A 23,174-nucleotide genomic window follows, 5' to 3' on the forward strand; every position below is an offset into this window, starting at 1 on the left:
AGCAGCCAGATTCCTTGCCTTGGCCTATGTCTTGCTCATCAGGTATTCTAGGGCCTACACCCCAGAACCTGGTTGAGCAGTGAGAGAATCCTACCTGAATAAAGACTATGTGATGGAATCAGAGTGCAAATCAAGATATCATTTTGGTAAACATGGCCAATGTGGGAATTTAGCTTGACTATACATGTTTGTAATGGGGGTTTTATTTTTCTTGCTTTCTCAATGTGGGGAGGGAGGAAGGAAAGAAGGTGAAAAAAATTCATTTTAAAAATTTAATTAAAAAAAAGCTATGATTTAAGGAGTACCATTTTTATTACTTTATCAGTATTGGTTTTTGTCTGGACCTGGGTGGAACTCTAGCATGTGGAAGCCCTGGTGTGCAGTCTCTCTGTTCGTAGAGACAAGTCAATTCTCTGTCATTTATAATCTGTGAGAGTAGCCTGAGACTGAAAGGATAAGTGACTTGTCCAGGGTCACAAAGCCAGTCAGTACAGGTCAGAGAAAAGACTTAATCTCACGTCTTCCTGATTCCAAGGTTTACTGTTCTATCTATTCTTGTTGGCAGGAGGTACAGTAGAAAAAGCACTGGTTTTATAGTCAAAAGACAACCTGGGTCCAAATCCCATCTTTGAGATTTACTACCTGCATGACCTTGGGCATCTCACCTTTCTGGACCTCAGTTTCCTCATCTGTAAAATGAAGGCATTGACTAATGTGGAAATATGTTTAATATGATTGTACACACATAGACTATATCAGATTTCATGCCATCTTGGGGAGGGGGACAAAATTTAGAACTCAAAATCTTATAAAAGTGAATGTTGAAAACTAAAAATAAATAAAACAAAGGGGTTATACTCAAAGGTCTCTGAGGTCCTCTCCAACTTCCTAAATTTTTTCTAGTAAACAAAAGACCTTTGGATTGGGGGAGTCCCGAGGCCCTGGATCCGAATCCTGACTCTGCCAATGAGCCTGGGATTCTGCACAGCCTCTCATACCCATTTTATAGATGGAACTAAGGGATGCTCCTTTTCAGCTGAAGGACTTGTCTCAGATCACACTGCTAGTAAGTGGTAGGGCTGGAATTAATCACCAGGTCTTCTGACTCTAAGCCCTTTTGCTCTTTCCGCTTCACCACAACAGCCCCCTCCTCCTAGACAGGAGCCCAAGCAGAGCTGCTCAGCAGGGGTGGCTGGGCATAGAGCCCAGCTCCCCTCCCATTCACCCTCTCCAGTGCCCGAGGCACCCAGCCACAGAGCAGCAAAGGGGGGGGGGAAGGGAAGAGAGAGAGAGAGAGAAGCCGCAGCACCAGGCGTGAACTCTGGACTCTCTGCCTTGCCTCTGGCCCTGAAACTAGCCCCTTTCTATGGGCCCCCCTCCCATCACTTTTTCAGACCTCTTCTCATTCCCTTTCCTCCCTTGACACTCCCCTCCTCCCCCCTGCCTCCTGCTCCCTGCAGATTCAAAGCAGGAACACTGTCTGGATATAAAAAGCAGTATCCAAATTGGTCAGCTCTGTATTTGTTAATATCCTGCCCCTCGTACCTCTTCCTGAGGAAAAACTACCTTGTTCAACCCTACATACACATGCCAAGATTACTTCCCAGGCAAGCAGCAAAGTGGGGAACCTCGGGTGGTCTTGCCAGGAGAACTATCAGTCTATCAGCAATACTCTTTCCCATTCAAAGGGATATCAGTTGTGACTCATTCCCATTCAGGGTGTGTCTGAGTTTTGTGTGGCCCAGAGCCTGTGGATTTAGTAGGCTGCTGGCCCAGACTAGGACATCCTCAAAGGCAGGGAAGGTACTATCACCACCCTTTTAATCACCCAGCCTCACAACCTTGGCCTTAGCCTCAACTCTACCTTCCCTGTCCCACTTTCCCCCAACATCTAATCAGTTACCAAATCTTCTATAGCATCCATAGGAGAGAAAAGGTGAAACAACACAGACATCTGGCTGCATACCCATACCACCCAGGAGTATGAGTCCCAAATTCTCTATTATCTACAGGCAGCTGGCAGCATGGTGGATAAAGTGCTAGCCTTGCAGTCAGGGTTCAAATCTGACCTCAGACATTTACTAGCTCAGTGATCCTGGGCCAATCACTTCAATCACTGTCTGCCTCAAGTAAAAAGAATGATAATAGCATGTATTCCCCAAGGTTATTGTGTGAGGAAAACATGAAATAATATTCCTAAAGCACCTTGCAAACCTTAAAGTACTACATAAATGCTAGCCATTATTATTATCTCATAGTTAAGTCACTGAGTATGTTGTACCAGTCCTGAATGCTTGGTCGTCAAAGCTCACATTTCTGAAGGAATTTATTGCAATGAAGCACAGTCATTTCACCTGTATCAGTGCTGACAGCTTTAAACATAAAAAATAAAATCTCATTGGAATCTCACAACTCGGAGAGGTTGACAGTACAAAATAATACAGAAGAGAAAACCTAAGACAAAGTGACTTCCCCCCATCCTCCCTCCCCCACCCCACCAATTATGGACAGATCTAGGGTTCAAAGTCAGAAAGTTCTACCAAATCTAAGGCCAGTTATCCCTGATATCTTGAACAGCTTGTACACCCATCAGAGAGACAGTGGGTCCCCCCCACCAGGGAAGGTGGGGGGTATTAGCAGATAGAGTTATCCTGTAGGACTGCTCCTTCTAACAGGGACAGCAAAGGGATGTTCTCTGGCCTCTGGGGGCTGAGAAAAAATCAGTGCTCCTACTTTGGATAGAAGGGGGAAGGGAGTCTGCCTGACCCAGGCAGGCATCTGTAGCTCTCAGACAAAGGGGGATGCTGGCTGGAGTCCTGAGGGGGAACTGGCTGGCTGCTGCTTCCCTAACCACTTGGCCACATGGAAAACCAACCAGGTGTCTGGTTATGGGGAAGTGGGGGGCAGGGGAAGGAGGAGAGGAGGAGAAAGATTTCTCAGGATATACTCCTTCCGGCCAGCAGTCCCTGGGGACCAGCTATCTCCATGTCAAGCCCAGCCTAAGAAGCCTTAAGGGAGGGGCTGGCCTGGCAGGAGGGGTCACAGGGAATAGGGGGGCCTAGGCTGAGCAGACATTTCCTGAGGGGGCCCCACTTATGCACTAAGCTCTCCTCTCATCCCTCTTTCCCTTCTGCTCCTCCCCTTTCCCTGCTTCCCACCCCCCACCCCCCAGGGTGTCTGGGGCAGAAATGTCAAGGGTTGAGGGGCTGGTGGGGGGAGGGGTATATCAGGGTCCTTTGTCAGTCCTGGCACATGGGAAAGGAGGATGGAAGGAGGGGGGTGGGGTGGGGTCTGTATGTCTGTCTCCGCCCCTCCACCCAGCTGTCCAGCCATCTGTCCAACTGCATTACACACACACACACACACACACACACACACACACGCCCCAGTCTCCCTCCTCTCGCTCCTTTTTCTGTAGTGGTCACTGCTCTCCATCAAAATTAACAAAAGGAAGTGGCACTGTTTGACAATTTGTGCTCCCAGGCATTCTCAGCCCTCTCCTGCCAGTGACTACAGTGCATTGCATGCACCCCAGCAAAGCCCCCTCCACCACTGGCCCCCAGCAAGAAGCTGGGAACATAGGATCATATAATCAGAATCACAGGATTTAGAACTGGAATAAAAGATTATAGCCCAACCTTCTCATTTTACAGATGAGGAAACTGAGACTCAGAGGGAGGCAGTGACTTGCCTATGGCCATACAGGTAGTAAGTGATAAGGGAGAATAGTGAACTATGGCCCCTACATCTTATCTGAGGAGCCCTGAGAAGAGACTCAAGAATCTTCCCCCCCCCATCCATGCCACAGTGGCCTGTCACCAACGTGGGCTCTGCACAGACTATCCCAAGGTTTCCCACCCTCAGGTTTAAACTTCGTCCCTGCATTCCCAGCCCAGTTTAGTCGCAGACACTCCAATCCCAGCTGCTCCTGAATTTCTCAGTTCCCCAGCACAAGCGATGAATGGAGCTCCCCAGGATACCCTCCCTTTGAGGCAGAAGAAAGCAGGTTCTGAGCAGTCACTGGGTTTGAAAACCTGAATGGTCCAGGTCTGCACCATGCTTGCACTCTCCCTACCCTCAGAGTCCTCTTACCCTGTCTCCCAGGCTCCAACATGGCCCGTAGATGGAGTTCCTCCTAGCCTTCTCTCAGTAAGGACTCTGGGATGACTTGAGAGAAGAACCTCAGGCCAAGAATCAATGGTCAGTCAGCAAGAAGTGCTAAGGGAGTGGGGAAGAGATGGGCTGTCAGAGATACCCTCCACTGTGACTGGACCTTTGGAACCCACCAGGGGACTCAGTGGCCAGGCTGCTAGGCAAGGGGACCTACAGCAGAGATCCAACCAGCTTCTCAGCCTATCTCATCCCCCTCCTACTCCTCTGGGCTCTGAGAGACAGGAATACAGCAAGAAGCTATTAGGGCCAGGTTAAGCAGAGTGAGAGATTCAGAATCTGTCTTCTTTGGGAAGGGGAATCACTGAATCTGAATGCTTCTTACAGGTCCCCTGAAGGAAGGAGGGGTGGTCTAGAAAGCCCATTAGTCCTTAAACCCCCTGAGATTACTAGCTCTCTTGTTTGGGGGGAAGAGTTAATAACCAGACCTGGCCTTCAGAGGGAATGAGCAAAAAGTGCTACGGGAAGGAACCAGGCCTGGGTCCCAGATGCCAAAGACTTGAGGCAATAACCATTTCCTAGGGCTAAGGGCCTCAAAGAAGGCCAGCAGACAGCCCATTACCACACAGGTGGACCTCAAGAAGGCCTCTTTCTTACAAACATCCCCAGATCACTCTATTATTGATGAGGAAGTTAAATTATATGACTAAGAGAAGGTGATCTGGACTTGAGTCTTGGATCTTTCATCTCATTCCAGTAGGATGTGGGTACCTGGACAAACCACTCCTCCCTGTCTGGGTCTCTACTTCCACCCTAAGATAAAATAGTTAGACTATTCAGGGTTCTGCCGAGTACAAATCTTGGGAAGCAGATCACACAGGACATTAGATCTGGAGTCAGAGAACTGGGATCTGAGTTCCAGTTCTGCTGCTATTTGCCTGTGTGAGTTTGAACAAATCACTCAACTATACTTTCCTTTGGTTTAAAAAAAAAAAACCCAAACTGTAAAGTCAGCATAACAACTGCTATCCTGCTTCCCTCGGGGGCCTGTTGTGGGGATCAAAGACTCCAGTACATATATAGAGTGAGGGGGATAAAGCATTTTGCTTTACTGTTTTAAAAATCTATTATTCAACATTCTCATTTTTTGGCCTCTCCATCACTCAGCCTCCTTCCTGTCACTGGGTGTCTTGGGAAGACCTGACTAGTAAAAGGGCCTGGTTACTCTGAGACTCAACCATCTCCCTCTTACCTTTTTCTTTTCCTCCCTAGTCCTCAGAAAAGCTTGATCAGGATGGGACAGGCAAAAGCCTCTGGGAAGGAAGGTGAGGAACAAAACCCCTCAGTGACCCATTAAGGGATTTGGGTCTCTCCCTCTAAAATAATGACACAATCCAGACACCACCACCACTCCTTTCAACCCCCTTCACTGACTGACGAGAAAGGCTGTGAAAAGAATCCTGGGTTAGTAGTAAGTAGACATGGGTTCCTTTTCTATCACTACCTGTTTGGTCTTGCACACCTCTGTGAGCCTCAGTTTCCCCATCTGTCAAACAGACAGGATAATAATCTTTGTCCTGCATCCTCAAAAGACTATGACAACATGGACCTGTGGACCTCAGATTAAAAACACCTTTCATCACAAGTGTACACAGAAAGTTTTTTTTATTGTCCTTTCTGCCTTTTCCCCTCAGACTCAAAAGCAGGGAATATATGATTCAAAACAGTCAAAGAACATGCATTTATTAAGTGCTTATTATTCGATGAGGATACAAAGAAAAAGAAAAAACTATCCCTGACATCTAATTAGGGAGACAACATGTATAAACATATAATACATCCCATTGGGGAGAAAAAGTAGGTAGGTGACCTCTGAGGCACCTTAAAGCTTTAAGATTTTATTGAAATCAATAAATATTTATTAAGGACCTACTTGAAACTGTGTTAGGTGCTGGGGGGACATGCAAATTTTAGATGAGACATGCTCCCTACCCTTATAAAGCTTAAAAACTAGTAGGGGGACATGATACGTACACAGGTTAACTATTATATGAAAGAATATGTTCTAAGTGGATAATCAAAGTGATTTGAGATCCCAGAAGGAAAAGTCAGCACCAACTGGAGGGGATAAAAAGAAGCTTCTCGGAGGAAATTGGGTTTGTGCTTGGCTTTAAACCCATTTCTATGGATAGGGACAATGTGGAAAATGCAAGGTATATCTACAAGTTGTCCAGGTGAGCTGGAGTACGTGGAAGGGAGTAGTGTGAGATAAGCTAGAAAAGCAGAATGCCTACAGATTGTAGAAGGCCTTGAATGGCAGGTAAAGGAATGACAACTTTCCTCTGTATGTAATGGAAAACCAGGGGAGGGTTTGAATGGAGATGTGTGATCAGATCTGTACATGAGAAACACATTTACACCTTTCCGCACACCACTCTTAAGATTGTTCTTCCTTACTTGAGCTGACCATGCCATTCCTCTCCTCAAAAATCTTCAAAAGCTCCCCAATTAAGTAAAATTCAAACTCTTTATACTGGCATTCAAGGTCCCCCTTGTGAGACCACCCCTGCCTAATGTGACAGCCTTAATGCATTCTGTGGCCTTCTGTGCCACTCCATGCACTCCATACTCCCAATGAACTGGATGACATTCTCACCCACAGGCACAGCACATACTTTCAGGTCTCCCTTACTAACTACATGTTTCCTAGCTCCAAGTGTCCTCCGTCTTTATCTACCCATTCCTTAAAACCTAACTACAATGTCACCTCTTTCACAAAACCTTCAGATTCCCCTGTAAGGACTTCCCCCCCTCAGCTCTTGTGGAATATTTTGCTTTGTACTTTGGAGAAATTATCATGTATAATGTGCATCATAATTACTTGTTTGTACCCTATGCCTTTACTAGACTATGGGGTCCATGAATAATAGCTAACCTTAAGGTTTGCAAAGCATTTATAAATAGTATCTCATTTTGTCTTCATGACCACCCCGAGAGGGAAGTGCTTTTATTATCCTCATTTTACAGATGAGGAAACTGAGGCAGGCAGTCCCTTGTCCAGGGTCATTTAGCTGTTAAGTGTATGAGTTTAAATTTGAACTCCATTTTTCTGACCTTAAGTCCAGCCCTCCATCCACTGCCCCATCTAACTCCCAGGGACCATGTCAGATTTAAGTTGTGTATCTCTTCCAGAGCTCATTGTTCGTTAAACTGAATTGTTTATTGTAGTACCAAGCCCTACTAAGAACTAAGGATCCAAAGACAAAATGAAATATTCCACATACAAAAAGAGCTTACATTCTATCAGGGGAAACATGTACACATGTAAAAATATGCTAAAAATGTACAAAATCATTCAAGTCACTGGTGGCAAGAAAGGGGAAACACAAGCAAAATAAGCAATTAGAAAAGGGCTCTTGGTGGTCAATAGTCAATAACCAAGAAACATTTATTAAGCACCTACTATATGCAAAGCACTGGAAGCTATGCTTACTGCATTTTGAAGGACACTAGGGGTTCCAAGAGACAAGAGTTGGGGGGAGTTTATTCCAGGCATTGCAGAGAGTCTATGAAGAAGCTCAGAAACAGGAGATGGAATGCCATGGAAGGAATAGTAAATTATCTCTGTGTGTGTTAATCACCCCCACCCCCAACTGGACTATAAATGCCATATGAGCATAGGGACCCAGCCTCATGTACCCTAGCACAAGTGCTTTGACCACAGTAGGTGCTAAATAGATGTTGCTTGAATTGAATTGATCTGGCAGCTGGATAGGGGATAGATTAGAAAGGGGGGTAAGAAAGTGGAGGCTAGAGACCTATTAAGAGGTTATTGCAATAGTCCACTATTGCACTAATGAAGGCCTATCCATGGGTGGTGGCAATTGAAATAGAGGGGAAGGGACAAATGAAAGATATTGCAGAGGAAGAGAATAATTGTAGAATTAACAAGATTCTTGGTTTCTAACCAAATGCTTATGGGATAGAGGGAACAAGGCAAAGACAGAACTCTATTTACCAGGTAGGAGGCATAGGATTGACTTATGGAGGAAGAACCAAGGCAGAAACTAGTGGGAAAGGACAAAGTGACCCAGAAGACTGCCTCCTAACTGGGACTCAAATATTCTTTCCCCAGAGGTCAAACCCTCTGCCCAGTGATATCTCCCAGTCACTCTTGCCCCCTACCTCTACCCCCAAATGGGGGCATTATAGGTAAAGTAGTTCATAGCTCTACAATGATTTACATTTTATGAAGAACTTGCCCCCCTCCTCCCCAAACACAGAGGTAAGGAATGCAAGTATTCTCTCCAATTATAGTCTTATCTCAAAATGGGACTTGAACCCAAGTCAGTCTCCTCCCTCTGTCCAGAGCACCACTGAACCATACTACCTCATTGCTGGACTGAAGGAAGGGAAATTCCTTCCAGTGTGTGTATACACAGAGAGTAATGCTGGGGAAGGGCAGAGTTCTCACCCTCCTCTCTCTCCTTCTTCCTCCCTCCCCCTGCCTCCCATTCCCCTGCTGCCTGGATCTCTGCACCATGAGGGGAGGAGGCCCCAGACACCTGCTTAGCCTGCTGGGAAAGATGCCAAATCAGAGGCCAGGGACCTTGGGGGAGAGCTCCTCAGATGGTAGGGCACACCCTTAGGGAATCTCATCCCTCAGCCCCCTTCTTAACTCTGAAACTGAGTCAGCTGCCAATATCAGGCCTAGAGGCCCTGCCACAGCTCAAAGACCCTTCCTAGTACTGTATGCCTTGGGCCTACCTGTCCCAAGTTCTACCCCCATTTCCTTGGGGAAATTCAGAGCTTTGGAAAAATGGGTCAGGAAAACAGTCTTCCCTGATAGTGCTCAAATTCTCTCTGAGTTTGGGGGTGGGGTGGGGAATAAAGACACTCCCCCTTGCATCCCAAAGAGGAGGATGTGCAAAGAGAGGAAAAGGGAATCAAATTTATTTATTTACAGCTCTATCTTTTTAAATAAGCTGAGGAGTGGGGTACCAGGAGGAAGAAGAGGTTGGAATTTAAATGAGGATTCTGGATTCTTCGTAAATTTCAGCCCCAACCCACATATAATTGAGAACTGGGCATAGACTTTGACAATACCCTCCCTTTTCTTTCATAATCACATCTTCTCCATAAGCCCTCTCCCCTAAATAGCTTAGCTCCTAAAGCCACTGCTCCTGAAGCTGTGGGGAACTGATGCCTGGAAGTGGGGTGACTCACTGTCTGGCTTCTCTGGCAGCCTCCTCTCTCTCCTTTCCTCTTCCCTCCCCTTCCCCCTCAATCAGAGTAGGAGGGGCTGGCAGGTGTCCCTCTCTCTGAGGAGAAGAAGAAGCCAGGGAGGGAGCTGGGAGAGGCCCCACCAGGGGGATTTGGCCAGGTTCACTCAGGGGCTAAGGAGCCCCAGCTGGAGGGATTTAAAGCCGAAGGTCAAAGGTCAGAGACAGCAAGGAAGAGAGAGGAGGGACGGAGGGGGTTGGTGTCAGAGGGTCACCACTAACAGCAGCTTTGGGAGATAGAAGAGGGGAGAATAGCCTGCTTTCACTGATCTGGACCTGAGGGCCACCAGGACTCCTGAATATCTCATGGTAGGGTCAAAGCCCAGCTCCATGAGGCCCTTGGAGCCTTAAAAGCCTTTTCCCCCTCCTGCCCAGATGGCAGGCCCCTAGATAGGGGTACTGTGGCTGTATCTCTTCATATATAGACTAGGCTTTAAGGACAGAAAAGCTGTCTGGAATAGAGCCCACAGGGGTGAAGCTGGTCTCTGATTCAGCCCTGGTAAAGAAGGAAGAGCTCAAGGACCCAGAGGAGCCCCCACAGACTGGACTGTAGAGCAGGGCTCCCTGTTCCCCCCCCACCAGGTGCAGCCCCTCCCCTAACCCCATCCTCCAGCAAGGGGTTGCTGAGGGCAGCAGGCAGGTCAGGTCATTCAGCAGAGGGACTGGGGCCCTGACTGGGGAGGAGAGGCAGGGGGAAGGGAGAGTGCATGGAGGTCACTAGAGGGAGGGTGTTGCTTGGTTTCTGGGGCCTGTGGTTCCTGCTGTAATCTGGGTTTGAACAGCTGTGGTCAGTCCTGGATAGGAAGCCCAGATGAATCCTCAAAAGGGACTGGGGAAGAGGGGAGTAAAACGCTGGGCAGACCCTGGCTAAGTCCATTCACCTCTCTTAGTCAAAGTTTTCCCTATCAGGAAAATGGTGGAGCTGGCCTAGAGGATTTCTAAGGTCTCATCCAGCTCTGATTCAGTGACTGCCAACATCACCCTAAACTTTAGCCACTCCTCTGAATGTCAGTTAAAAAAAAAAGGAATATGGATTGTTCAGAAAATCAAGAGGCATGGCTCTTGTTCAGGTTCTGCAGCTACTGGGTTTTATGTGACCTTGGGCAAGTCACTTACCCCCTTTGATCTTCTGTAAAATGGAGGAGGATGGGGGAACCTGGAGGTTGGACTTGTTCTCTAAGGCTTCTTCCAGTTCCAAATCCTATGACATTCCTTCTTTTCCTCCCCACTTAGCCAGATATACACAGGGACTTCAGGCCAGCCACCCAGTTTGCAAGAGTCAGGGAGAAACCACCCCCTCCAGTCTCTGGAGGCCTTGCCAGGACCCAGCCATTTGCCTGGCTGAATTAGATTTATTGTCAAACTCTTATTCAGTCTTGCCTGCCTCCTTGATCTTCAGGTTTGGGGCCTGAGCCAGGTTAATCTGGGACTGGATCAGCTATGGGGTCTGAATGGCAGAGGGCCCAGGTGTCTTCCCAGCATCATCTCACTACTCCAAATGTCACCAGAGAGTGGCCCAGCACAGGCACAAGGGCACACACTCTCTTACACACAGACACAAAGAGCCACAGCATGGCCAGTCTCTCTTTAGAAAGAACTACCCTGCTAATTAATGTTCTGGAGCTCCAAATCAGCCATAGGGACTCCCTGGTTCCGGAAAGGCAACCAGCCAGGGACTCCAGGTGCCAGCCAAATTTTATCCCCATTCCCACCTCAGTTCCGCCTAGGGTAAGTAAGGAACAGGGAAGGTACCTCCCTTCACTCAGTATGCACCTGCTACACTTCTTCATCCCTCTCCCCCAAACCTGACCGAGACAGCCTCTTTTTGGCTCCCATACCCACTGATTCCCAGGTAAAGGCAATCCAGGGACCAACCAATCTCTTTTCTCCTCTTCTTCCTGGTCCCCTCACTAGCTCCCAGGGTGTGCTGGTGAAGAAAAGGGTGCCCAGGCCCCAGCCCTGACAGACCTGAGGAAAGCTCCCATCCCTACCTGGCCTAGTAGGTCAGAGAGCCGAAATCTCGACGACTGAACAAGTGCTTTGGCAGAGCTACCCCCACCTCCCTTTCCCTTTCTGGGGTCTACAGAATTCGACTCCATCTCTAATCCCTTTCAGAAAGCGCTTTCCCATTTTCCCCCTCCCCTGGGCCCCTCTCATCGGGCCACCCGGAGGGTCCTGATGGTCCCCCGGGGCCTGCTTGTCTGAGTCCAGGGAAGGAAAGTCAAGGTACAGAGCCTGGGCATCTGGCTGGTGCTGAGACGGGGGAAGGAGAGAAGAATGGAAGGGGAGGAAGATTGGGGGATTAAGATTTTTTTTTTCCAAGGAAAAGGAGAAACCCTTAAAAACCCTTCCTGGAAAAGGCAGTTCATTCACTGCCCTGGGGAGGGGTTGGTTTAGGGTCCAGCCAACTTCTTGACCCGACTCCAAGTCCCCTCCTGCGATCCCAGCCACCACCCCCTTCTTCCCCAAAACGTGTCCCCTCCCTCCGTCCCCCTAACACTGCGTGGGGCGAGGGGGGGGAGGCGCTGAACTTCCCCGCTGAAGTTTGCGGCGGCTCCGGCAAGTGAAGGGGCCTCGGTGAGGGTTCACAATAGCCCGAGGTGAGGAGCGGCGAGAGGGGGAGGGGGAGGAGAGGCGACCCTCCAGGACTGCAGCGTCCCCTCCCCGGCCAGCTCCTTGGGCCCCCAGCCCGACTGTCCGAAAGAGCCTTGGGCGCCCAGGCTCTGACTCCAGGGGTACATTGGGTCTCGATATGGAAGGGAGGTTTGAGGGGAGGTGGCAGCACGAAAGAGGACAGATTCCCGCCCGCCTCCCCCCCCCCCCCCAGCCTCTCCCAGCCGGATAAAGTGCCTTACCTCTAGCCGGAGGGACCCCAGGCGGCGGCGGCGAGCCGGGTTTGGGTCCTCTCTTTCTGGGCTGCGGGCTCCTGCGGTCGAGGAGGGGAGCTGGGGAAGGGGGAGGGGGAGAGGATGGCGGCTCGGGGGGCAAGGCGGCCGCAGGGCTCAGAAGGCGCTGCTGGCTCCCCTGGCACGGCCGCCCGGCGCCCCGCCGCTCCGCCACATCTGCAGCTCGGGCTGGGGAAAGGTGGCAGCCGCCCGGTCGTGAGGGGATGTCTTGGGGAGGGGAGGGAGGGAGGGAGGGACGGAGGGAAGAAGGGAAGGAGAGAGACAGAGAGAGGGGAGGAGGGACGGAGGGGAGGAGGAGGAGGAAAGAAGGGAGGGAGAGACAGAGGAGGAGGGAGGAGGGAAGGAGAGACACACAGGGAGGGAGGCAGGCAGGCTGGGGGCGTCCTCTTTGCAAACCCGTCTTCCCCGGACCACTGGCCCCGGCAGCCGAGGCTAGGGTAGCCGGGGAAGACGTCCGTGGCCGAGCTTGGAGGTTGGGAATGAGGGAAGCGGGGGCGACTGTGCGCTGGTGCTGGGGCTGGTGGTGTTGATGGTGCTGGGGTCTTTACTCCCCCCTTCCCGGCTTGGGGGAGCGCGTCGTTAAGGGGAAAGGGTTTGTGTGAATTGGAGGCGCCTGCCTGTTTGAGGTAGGGGGGAGGTGGTAGAGAGGAAGGGGAGTGGGCTTTTTTCCCCCACCCCTTCTTATTTATCACAGCCCTGCAGAGCTGTCTGAAATGGACCAGCTCTGATCAGTTTCAGCCCCATCCTCCCAGGCCCGGCAGAGCCCGCCCCGGGCAGCTCAGCGCATGCCCCCCCCCCCCCCCCTTCTTCCCTGGTCCCCCCCCCCCCCCCCCCTCACTCCCTGGAGCCCCGCCCCCGGCCGGAGGGCAGCGCTAGGACACAGGCAAGAGGCGGGTACTGCCCGGAGCAGGAGAGAGGGGGTGGGGACCAGAGCACCGCCCCCGCCCTCAGGGAAACCCGGGTGCTTGAGGGCGAGGGGGTGGGGGTCCGCAGGCCAGGTTGGGGGTAGGGGGAGCTCGGAGGAGCTAAGAGCCGGGGGTAAGCTGGGGAGGGTGGGAAAGAGAGGGTGGGGGGGAGTAGGAACTGAATGGGTATAGGGTGATCTGGGAGGGAAGGAGCTCCTAAGGGGCCCGGTGGGGGCCAGGGTGGGGAGGGAACATCTGAAAAGACTGGGAAGAAAAGCCCCTGAGCGGACCGGAGAGGGGAGAAAAAGACAGTGGGAGGGAGGGAGGAGGCAGGCAGGCAGCAGGAGGGGGAGACTAGAGGTTTGCAGCAGCCGTTTGGATAGAATTGAGTGTGGTGGTGGCGGCATCGTCTGCGCTGTCTAGGATGGGAGATGAGATGGGACCGGGTCGAGGGGAACCGCACTGTGGGGGCGGTTCCCCTAACTGGGTGATAGGGGGAGGGGAGGAGGTCTAGTTGGGATATGCAGTTTCCATCATACTGTTTTCCTTGGGGTTTAGCTGTGTCTGGAAAAAAAGGGAGGCAAAAGCTGTTTACTCCTTCCAACGAGGAGCTAGGTCCAGCAGTCTTAAATTGAGGCTTCTTCGGCGCCTCGGGTTCTGACCTTGGCCAGTTACCTCCCTGCTTCCTCCAGGCCTCAGTTTCCTTGTCTCAAGTCTGGTCTGGAAGGAATTCCTGTGAGCTTTAATTTTCCATAATCTTATCAGGACAGGAAACCTTCTGTGTGCCTCTGGGGTAGCGAAGAGCAAAAGGCCAGATGTTCCCAAAGTTGGAGCCTTGACAGTCTTGGCCCCAGGAGAAAACAGCCCCACCGAGTGCACAGAAGGAGGAGGTGCCCAGAGGAGGAGGGAATGGGAAGGGGGGGAAGGGGATGGTAATCAAGAGGCCCAGAAAGACCTGGGCCACTTCCAGCTTTTTAAGATCCTAGCCATAACACTTATAGTAAAAGATAATACATTAAGACAAAGTAAGACACCAGAAAAAAGCAGAGACATAATCTCTATATATGTGTATACATATCTCTGTGCATACAAATATCTATATGAGATATATAGCTTTTATGTGCCTCTTATTTTAATATTATATACATATGTGTATACATGTATGACAGCCTGGTGTGTTGGCTAAAAGGACTGACCCCGCAGAGAGAAAGACCTGGGTTCAAGTTCAGCCTCTGAGTCCTCTTAGCTGTGTGACCTAGGGCAACTCAATTGACCTCTATGTGCCCCAGGAAGCTAAGATTATAAATCATAGAGACCTGTTGCTGCTCTGCAGAGGTGGGGGGGGGGAGTTTCCACAGAACTCCTACACCCATGAAATCACAGTATGTGTGTGGTATGTGTATTTAGTAAATGCTTTTCTGGCTTTTTTTGCTGTGCAAGTGCACTAATTATTGAAGGAAACTTTTGTGCAGTGTTGCTATTAGGGTTAAATATGACAGAACCATTCAAATGTTCCTGGCCCATATTTGAACCATGCTGATAGTTCTTTATGAAATTTGAGGGTTCCTTTGAACGGTAGTCCCAGACCAAATGACCCCCTTCTTTTTTCCTTATTGGCTTTGAGGCTGTGACCTGCTGTTCATCTTTAGGGTTCTCTTCTGTGGTCCTGGCCTTTGTGTGCTTCTCCATTGTGTACCCTTCTGGTCTGGTATCTGCCAGGAGCCTGCTCTGTCCTCTGGCCACAGTACAGTACACATGGACTGAGGACAATGCTTCCTCATCCTAGGCTCCGAAAGAACCCAGCAGGTGAAGTGACTGACTTCAAGAGATAATAGCCAACTTTGCATTATCCGGGCCAATAGAGGGAGTCTTGGTCCTGATTCTCTCCAATTTAAAACAATTTCCAAAAAATCATTTCTATTTATCCTTGTTAGACATTGTTATTTTAAGTAGTTCATTTCTCTTCCTACCGTAGATAGATTTTGCCTGAACTGATACAGTCAGCTCCTAGGCACCCCCATGTTCGTTATCCACTTTGTTTATCTGTGGCTTTAGCTCCCTCTTTTCTTAAACTCTTGCTGGCCTGTATACTTCTCAATTACTCTGCTGCCCCTCCCCCACAATATTGCCCAGCCCCGGGCTCAGGAAAATACAATGTGCTTTAATAGTAGCATAACCAAGTGATACTGTTTTTAGGAAGATATATGCTATCTTAGGAGAGTTACTTAACATAAGATTTATAGCACTTTGTTCAACTGTAGCCATAGAATGTCTTAGAAGCCAAGCAAGTTTAAACCAGATGAGTACCCACCTGGATGGGAGATTGCCTAAAAATAGCAAGTGATATAAACTTTAAAGGAGAAGTAGTGAATGGTCTATAGCAGTGTTCTGAACTCCAAGTCAGGGAAGATCGAGGTTGGAATTCTTTCTCTGACATTCAAGTTGCTATGTGACAAGAGCCAATTACTTCATTGGGACTCCAACCATTCTCCAAGATTATACTGTATTGAGGGTTGTAATAGTGGGAAGTTTCCCTCACCAACTTGATGTACTTTGATCCAGGTAATGAAGAGAGGAGGGTGGTACAAGTATTGTCCCCATTTCCAGCTAAGCAACTTGAGGCTCAAGGTGATGAACTGAGATGCCAAAGGTCCCAAGACAACGAGGGAATGGATCCCAAATCCAATTAATTTATCGGGACCATAATGTATTGGAAAGACAAAGGTGAATGGGTTTATCTGCACTTCTACACACATTCTCACACCACCACCACCACCTTTTATTATTGTGGGTAAGCAGGAGATGGTTATGTTAAAATAATTAACTTTTTTTTTTTCCCAGCCAGTCCAGGTTTACACTGGGGGTAGGCCATTCACAATAGAGAAATGGCCAGAAATAGATCCAAGGATCAGAGGCCCAGAGGGGTAAAGAGATTTGCCTAAGGTAACACAGGTAGTAAATGCCAGAGCCAGGATTTGAACCCAATTGAACCCTCACTGGAAATCAACCAGGTAGGCCAGTGGTCACATTTTGGAAACCTGACAAGTGAGAAAAAAAAATAGTCCTGATAGGAATCACTTTTTTTCTTTTCCAACAGGAAGTGAGCATTTAATAATTGTCAGAGAATCAAAATGAGGGTGAATCCAATTCCAATAGGTGAAAATCTAGAGCTAACAAAGAGAATAATGGAGGGGGAGGAGATGCAGTTCCCAAAAAGGTACTTCATAGACTTCCTTTGAATATGTATCACCTACTCACCACTATGCATTTAAAATAGGATTTGTCACACAATAGTTAAATTTGTAACCCTATTTAGGGACTTACCAGTTGTGGACAATAAGGTATATTTATAACCAAATAAGAAACTGAACAGAACAGAAATTTATTAGGAAAGGTTCTGAGGTGGGAAGAACATTGGACTTGGAGGTAGGAGATAAATGGGTGTTGACTCTTACCTCTGACACTTACTATCTGTGTGATAATGGGTAATTCTCTTCATCTCTCTGAGCTCCTTCCCTCCTTTGTCCAATGATCTCAGAATTGCTGGATGTAATGGTATTTTTTTTTTCGTTTTGGAGGGCAGTTGGGGTTAAGTGACTTGCCCAAAGTCACATGGCTAGTAAGTGTGTCAAGTGTCTGAGGCCAGATTTGAGCTCAGGTTCTCCTGACTCCAGGGCATGTGCTCTCTTCACTGGCAGTGAATAGTGGTCTTTTTTTAATCTTCATACTTCTTGACCTCTCTACAACATCTTCTACTGTTGATCACCTGCTCCTTCTGGATAATCCTACCTCTTGGGGTTTTCATGACACTGACATTTCCAGCTTCTTCTACCTGTCTTCAACTGTTGCTCTTCTGTCTCCTTTGCTAGTCATCCACTTCACACCTACCATCATCCATGGATACCCATCTCTTAAGGCTGTGTCCTGGTCTTCTCTTTTCTTTCTATGCTCTATCACTCAGTGATATCATCAGCTCCATGGGGTTCAGTTATGATCTCTATGCAAATGATGCCCAGAGCAATATATCCAGCTCCAGTTTCTCTACTGAACCATAGTTACTAATCACCAACTTCCTCTGGGTCACCTGGAACAGGATGATAAAGGCATCTCAAACTCAATGTGTCCAAAACAGAACTCAAACTCTCTCTCTCCCAGAACCTCTGCAAGTCTAAATGTCCCTATAATTACTAAGGGTCCCACTATCCTCCTTGTCACCTGGGCTTGAACTTGTGGTTTCATCACTCCACATCTGTGTCTCCACGATCTGTGTCTCCGTGACAGGTCCCTTATACATTCCCTTCACTCCACTCACACTGATACCAACCTAGTTCAGACTCTCATCACCTCTCATCTTGACGACCATAAGGGTTTCACAGCTGGTCATTCTGCCTCAGGTCTCTCCCCACTCCAACACATCTGACACTCAGCTGCCAAAGAGATTTTCCTAAAGCATAGATATGACTATTTCATCTCCTATACACCATTACCTCCTAACACCTCCAAAGTCAAATATAAAGTGCTCTGTTTTACATTTAAAGAAAGGTGGAATAAGATTGTGTCAAGTACTATGGACTTTTTATAAATGTCAACTTTTCTTATTTCTTCAGTCATCAAAAAAGCTGGGATTTCTTTGATTGTAGCTCCTCCCCTCACCAACACAGATCACAGCTTTTAGTAAATAGTCTTAGGCCTGGTGGCCAACCTTCCAGTGTTGAGTCACTCTGATTTAAGCCAGGTTGGTTGGTCTTCCATTGTGGTAGGCCCTTTCAGATCTTGTGTTCTGTTGACAGCTATCAAGAGCCCAGAAATACTTCCAAATACAGTGAGACATTGCAATGAGACTTAATAATTATTGACTCACCTTTATATGGTGTTTTGTGGCTTATGATGTGCTGTCCTCCCAGTGTATCAGGTAGGTAGTACAAATATTTTTCCCATTTTTGCAGATGAGAAAACTAAGGCTGAGTCGAGAAGTAAATTGCCTATAGATGGAATCACTGTAGGCTCACTAATACATTGTTGATGGAGCTGTGAAATGGTACAACCATTTTGGAAAGCAATTTGGAATTATGCAAATAAAGTGACCAAAATGTCCATACCCTTTGAACCAGAGACTCCAGTACTGGGCATATAATCCCAAGGAAGCTATCCATAAGAAAAAAAAAGTTCCCATATGCTCCAAATTATCTATAGCAGCAGCACTTTTTGTTATAGCTAAGTATTGGAAACAAAGTAGACGTCCCCCAATTGGAGAATGGCTAAACAAATTATGGTACATGAATGTAATGGAATATTACTGTGCTGTAAGAAATGATGTATGGTGAATACAAAGAAGCAGGGAAAGATCTATATGAACTGATGCAGAATAAAGTAAAGTCAATAAAACAATATACATAGTGACTATAACAATATAAATGGAAAGAATAGCTACATACCAAAAAAATCAAAAGTAAATGTAGTGAAATCATAAAGATCAAGCAAGACTCAAATGAAGAGCAACCTATTTTTTTATGGAGATGGGAGGTTCACAGGTTTATATATTGCATATGTTTTCAGACATTTTTAGGATCAATCAGTTTGCTGATTTTATTTCTTCTCTAAAAATACTATTTGTCATATGAGATGACTCTTCAGAAGAGGGAGAGATACTTGGGATAACTTGTGATGGTAAAGAAAACAAAATTGCAATAAAACTTTTTTTAAATAGAAACGTTTTCAAAATAAATAAATAAAAGGAATTATTGTGAATGACAACTATGTTCAATTTATATGACTCCATGAGAAAAAACAAAATGGCCAGAGTCTGGAGAGAACCAGGCTGAGCTCTGCCATGAACATGCTCTGTGATTTTAGGCACTACTCTCGGCCCCTAGTTTCCTTATTCATTAAAAGGGGGTGGGGCTACCTGATTTCTAAATTCCTATCCAGACCCAACATGCATTTGTTGATCTAGGATCTGTTTCACTGCCTGCCTACCATATCTCCATGCCCATGGTCAGGCTACTTGATGTGTCCATAACTGGGAGCCATTGTGTGTGCCCCCAGCAGGATTTCTCTTTGGCATTTGGGGAAGCTCAGAGCAGAGAATCTTGCTAGGACCAAGCTCCAGTAGCTTTGCCAGCAACAGGAGGTTCCAAATCCTTAGCTGAACCTGTACTTCCTGTGACCCAAACACTGCCTGCTATTGGAGGCTTCTTTGGCTTTTCTTCATCAGGCTATGGCAGGGGAAAAGCTATGTTCCTTCAGAATAACATTAATAGTAAGAGTTGACAGTTACCTAACACTTTCAGGTTTACAAAGCAATCTGCATCCCTTATCTCATTGGCTCTTCCTGGCAACCCGGTAATGGAAATTCTTCGGGTATTATTATGATTTCCATTTTAGATATAAGGAATCAATAAAGCATTTATTAAGTACCCACAATGTATCAGGCACTGTGCTAAGTGCAGACAAAAATGACAATCCCTGTCCTCAGGGGGCTTATACTCTATTTGAGAGATACCATGTATACCTACAGGGGCAGCTAGGTGGCGTAGTGGATCGAGCACTGTGCTTGGTATTTGGGAGACTCATCTTTATGAGTTCAAATGTGACCTCAGACCCTAGCTATGGACCCTGGGCAAGTCACTTAACCCTGTTTGCCAAGGAGCTGGAGAAGGAAATGGTGAACCACTATAGCATCTTTGCCAAGGAAATACCAAATGGGGTCACAGAGTCAGACATGACTGAACAGCAGCCACAAATATACCTAAAAATATAGACAAAATAAATCCAAGGTAATTTCTAGGGAAAGACCCTGGCACCAGGAAGTCTCATTCAGAAAGGGCTTGTAGGAGGTGGCATTTGAGCTTTGCTTTGAAAGAAGGTAGAGACAGAGGGGAGGGAGAAGTATATTACAGGAATGAAGTACAGACTCTACAAAAGCGAAGAGATGGCCTTTATGTCTCCAGCATCTAACACATGGTGGGAATTTTTTAAAGTTTGATGTATATAAAGTATTGATTTATCATCTGTAAAACAGGGATAATAATATCTGAAATATTTATACTGTGGGATTGCTAAGAGGATCCAAAGAGGATGTAGTATGTGGAAAACAGAGAGAAGACCAGTTTGACTGAACCATAGAGTATGTGAAGGGGAGCAACATTTAATGAGACCAGCATCGTAGATTGCAACCAGGTTGTGAGGAGCTTTAAATACCTAACAGAGAAGTTTGTATTTGATTCTAGAGGTAATGGAGAGCTGCTGGTTTATTGAGCTAGAGGGTGAATGGTCAGATTTGTACCTTTGGCAGCTTGTAGAGAGGATGGATTGGAGAAGGGAAAGATCTGAGGCAGGGAGACCAATCAATAATATAGGTGAGAGGTGATGAAGGCCCAAATCAGGGTGGTGGAAGTGTGAATGAAGAGAAGGGACCAGACTCAAGAGCTGTTATCGACAAGATCTGGCATCTGAAATGGAAAAACAGAAGACATGGGGGAAGGATGACTAACCTGTGTTCATATACCAAGTTCCTAAAAACCAGAGTCAAACACAGGACTCTCTAACTTCCAAGTCTAAGACACTGCCTTCTACACCACAATGCTAGAAGCTGAAACTGGACCTGGCAATTAGAGTGTGCCTTTATCCCCTCCCAGAGTGCTCTAGGCTTTAGTTCTGTTTGGAAGAATTAACCATCTGCACTAGGAATCTGGAGGCAGTGCCCTCTCTTCCTGCTGACCCAAGGCGACATAAGGAGGAAGGTGCTCAACCTGCAAGTGTCCAGCTAGAGAATTGCTTGTCCTTTCAATCTTGTTTCCTCCTGTCCCCTGAATGTCTAGTGCCCAAACAGCTAGATGGGAATATCCTTGTTTTGTTACTTACCTGTCTCATTCATACGAGAAGGGATTTATTAATCTTTTTGCATCCCATAGGACAGCTCCTTACACATAATAACCATTCATCATTTGCTTTAAGGGACATTAATGAAGAAGCTTGTTGTTCTTTCTCTCTTCTAGACAGATCCAACCAGATCGGACTGGAATTGACTCATTATTCTTTCTGGTTAAATGGTTCCTTCTTGGATCTCTAGCCAGACTGTGAAACTGCCTCTGACTAGCAGATACCAATCATTTTCCCTGCCTTCGCCTTCCCCTTTGCTGGCTTCCCCCATTTGGATTGAGGCAATATCATCCTCCCAGTTACCCAGGTTCATAATAACCTCAAAGTCATCCTTGGCTGTAACCTTACAACACCCAATTCAGATGCCAAGTTCTGCCAATGTTGTCTCTACAGCCTTTCCATCCATCCCCTTTTTTTCCATTTACTCTAGTTCTGGCCCTTATCACCTCTGACCCTGACTATTATAGAACTCTCCTTACTGGTCTTCCTTCTTCCAGTCTCTTTCCCTCTCCCTATCCATCCTCCACACAAATGCCAAAATAATATGGAAAGCTCTGCCTTTGTCCTCTCCTCTTCAAGCAACATCTGTACCTCCCTAGAGCATCTAGGATAAAATGCAAGCTCCTTAGCCTAGCATTCAAGGCCATCAAATATCTGGCTCCAACCTGACTTTACAACCTTATTTCACATTACTCCCCTTCACATACTCTACATTCCATTGGATTGCTCTCTGTTCCATCTTCCCACCTCTGTGTAGGCAGCTGGGTGGTATAGTAGATAGAGAGTACTGGGCCAGGAATCAGGAATACCTGAGTTCCAATATCTGAGGTTAAGTTCACACTTAACCTGTTTGCTTCAGTTTCTTCAAATGGAAAATAATAGTCTACCTCCTAGGGTTGCTGTGAAAATAGTAAGGCACTTAGCACAATATCTGGCACATAGTAGGCGCTTACAGAAATGTTAGTAATTATATTATTGTTATTCTTAAAGGGATGCTTTATGCCTTTTTTTTGTTGTTGTTAATTGACTTGCTATGTGACCTTGGTCAAGCCAATTAAGTCAATTAACCTCTGCCTCAGTTTCTGTAAATGGGGAGTAATAATCTAAAATGGAGATAATAATAGCATCTATCTTTCAAGATTGTTGTGAGGATAAAATGAAGTCATACTTGTGAAGTGCTTTGCAAATCTTAAAGTGATTTATATGTCATATATGTATATGCTGGCTATCATCATCATTATTGTTCTTTCAAGATTCAGTTCAAGTGCTACTACCTCCATCAACATTTTCCTATTGTTCTTATTAGTATTCTCTCCTTCTTTGACTGACCTTTTCCACTTATCTGTGTACATGCTGTATCTCTTCCACCCCCTCTCCTTATAAGGCTGGTGGCAAAGTAAATGCCCAATAAAAAAAAGTAAAGAGAACTATGCCTATAGGGAATACAGCCCAGAGAGCATTCATTACCTGAGCCCTGATGTATTTGTGGCCAAATCATATCACAATAACATCCTGTAGTTACTATGTAATCTGTATGCCTCTCATGGTTGGGGATATGGGATTAGAGAATATAGTCCCTAACTTCAAGGAGTTCACAATAAAAAATGAGAGTAAAAATATGTCTGAGCTAGGAGGGGCTTTGGAGATCTTGGAATGTGATTCTCTCTCTCTCTCTCTCTCTCTCTCTCACACACACACACATACACACACACACATTTTGCAGATAGCTGGTGGCAGAGCCAAGACTAGGATCCTAGTTTCCAGACACCCAGCTGAGGTCTATTTCCCCTACAATGGTTGGGGAAATGAGACTTACACACATAGAACAACAGTGAGTAAGAAGAGACAATATAATTAACTGATAAATTCTAAGTCGGGAAGTCATCCCTGACACAGAGTAGCTTGTAGAGAACACACAGTAAATGAATATAGGACAAATACAGATCAAAACCTTTAATAAATAGTTACTCCCCCTACTCTGAGCTCATGCCCAAAGAAGAAGTGATTGGGTAAAATGAGATCAGGGCGACTTATTAACCTTGTGCTGGCTGGCCACTTGTGTTTGCGTGCGTATATGTGCCTGCGGCCAG

General features: G+C 46.8%; 2 protein-coding genes across 5 annotated transcripts in view; one reads left to right on the forward strand and one right to left on the reverse strand.

Annotated features, from left to right (window-relative positions):
* GLIS2 (GLIS family zinc finger 2) overlaps positions 1 to 12,497 on the reverse strand; it is a 45,275-nt gene extending 32,778 nt beyond the window's left edge. For 2 of the 4 annotated variants that reach the window (XM_069106504.1, XM_069106471.1), the window contains exon 1: positions 12,248 to 12,496. The gene's annotated coding sequence lies outside the window, so the exon portion shown is untranslated. Of the gene's footprint in view, positions 1 to 12,247 lie in introns of all 4 variants that reach the window. The other 2 variants (XM_069106492.1, XM_069106482.1) reach the window with 2 other exon arrangements.
* Positions 11,872 to 23,174, forward strand: part of TFAP4 (transcription factor AP-4) — a 60,302-nt gene continuing 48,999 nt past the window's right edge. The window contains exon 1 of the mRNA XM_069106550.1: positions 11,872 to 11,992. The gene's annotated coding sequence lies outside the window, so the exon portion shown is untranslated. The remainder of the gene's footprint in view (positions 11,993 to 23,174) is intronic.

The sequence above is a fragment of the Petaurus breviceps genome, unplaced genomic scaffold, assembly GCF_028583685.1.
Source record: "Petaurus breviceps papuanus isolate PSGF00001 unplaced genomic scaffold, PetGlider_PUasm1.0 138, whole genome shotgun sequence".
Lineage (NCBI taxonomy): Eukaryota > Metazoa > Chordata > Mammalia > Diprotodontia > Petauridae > Petaurus > Petaurus breviceps.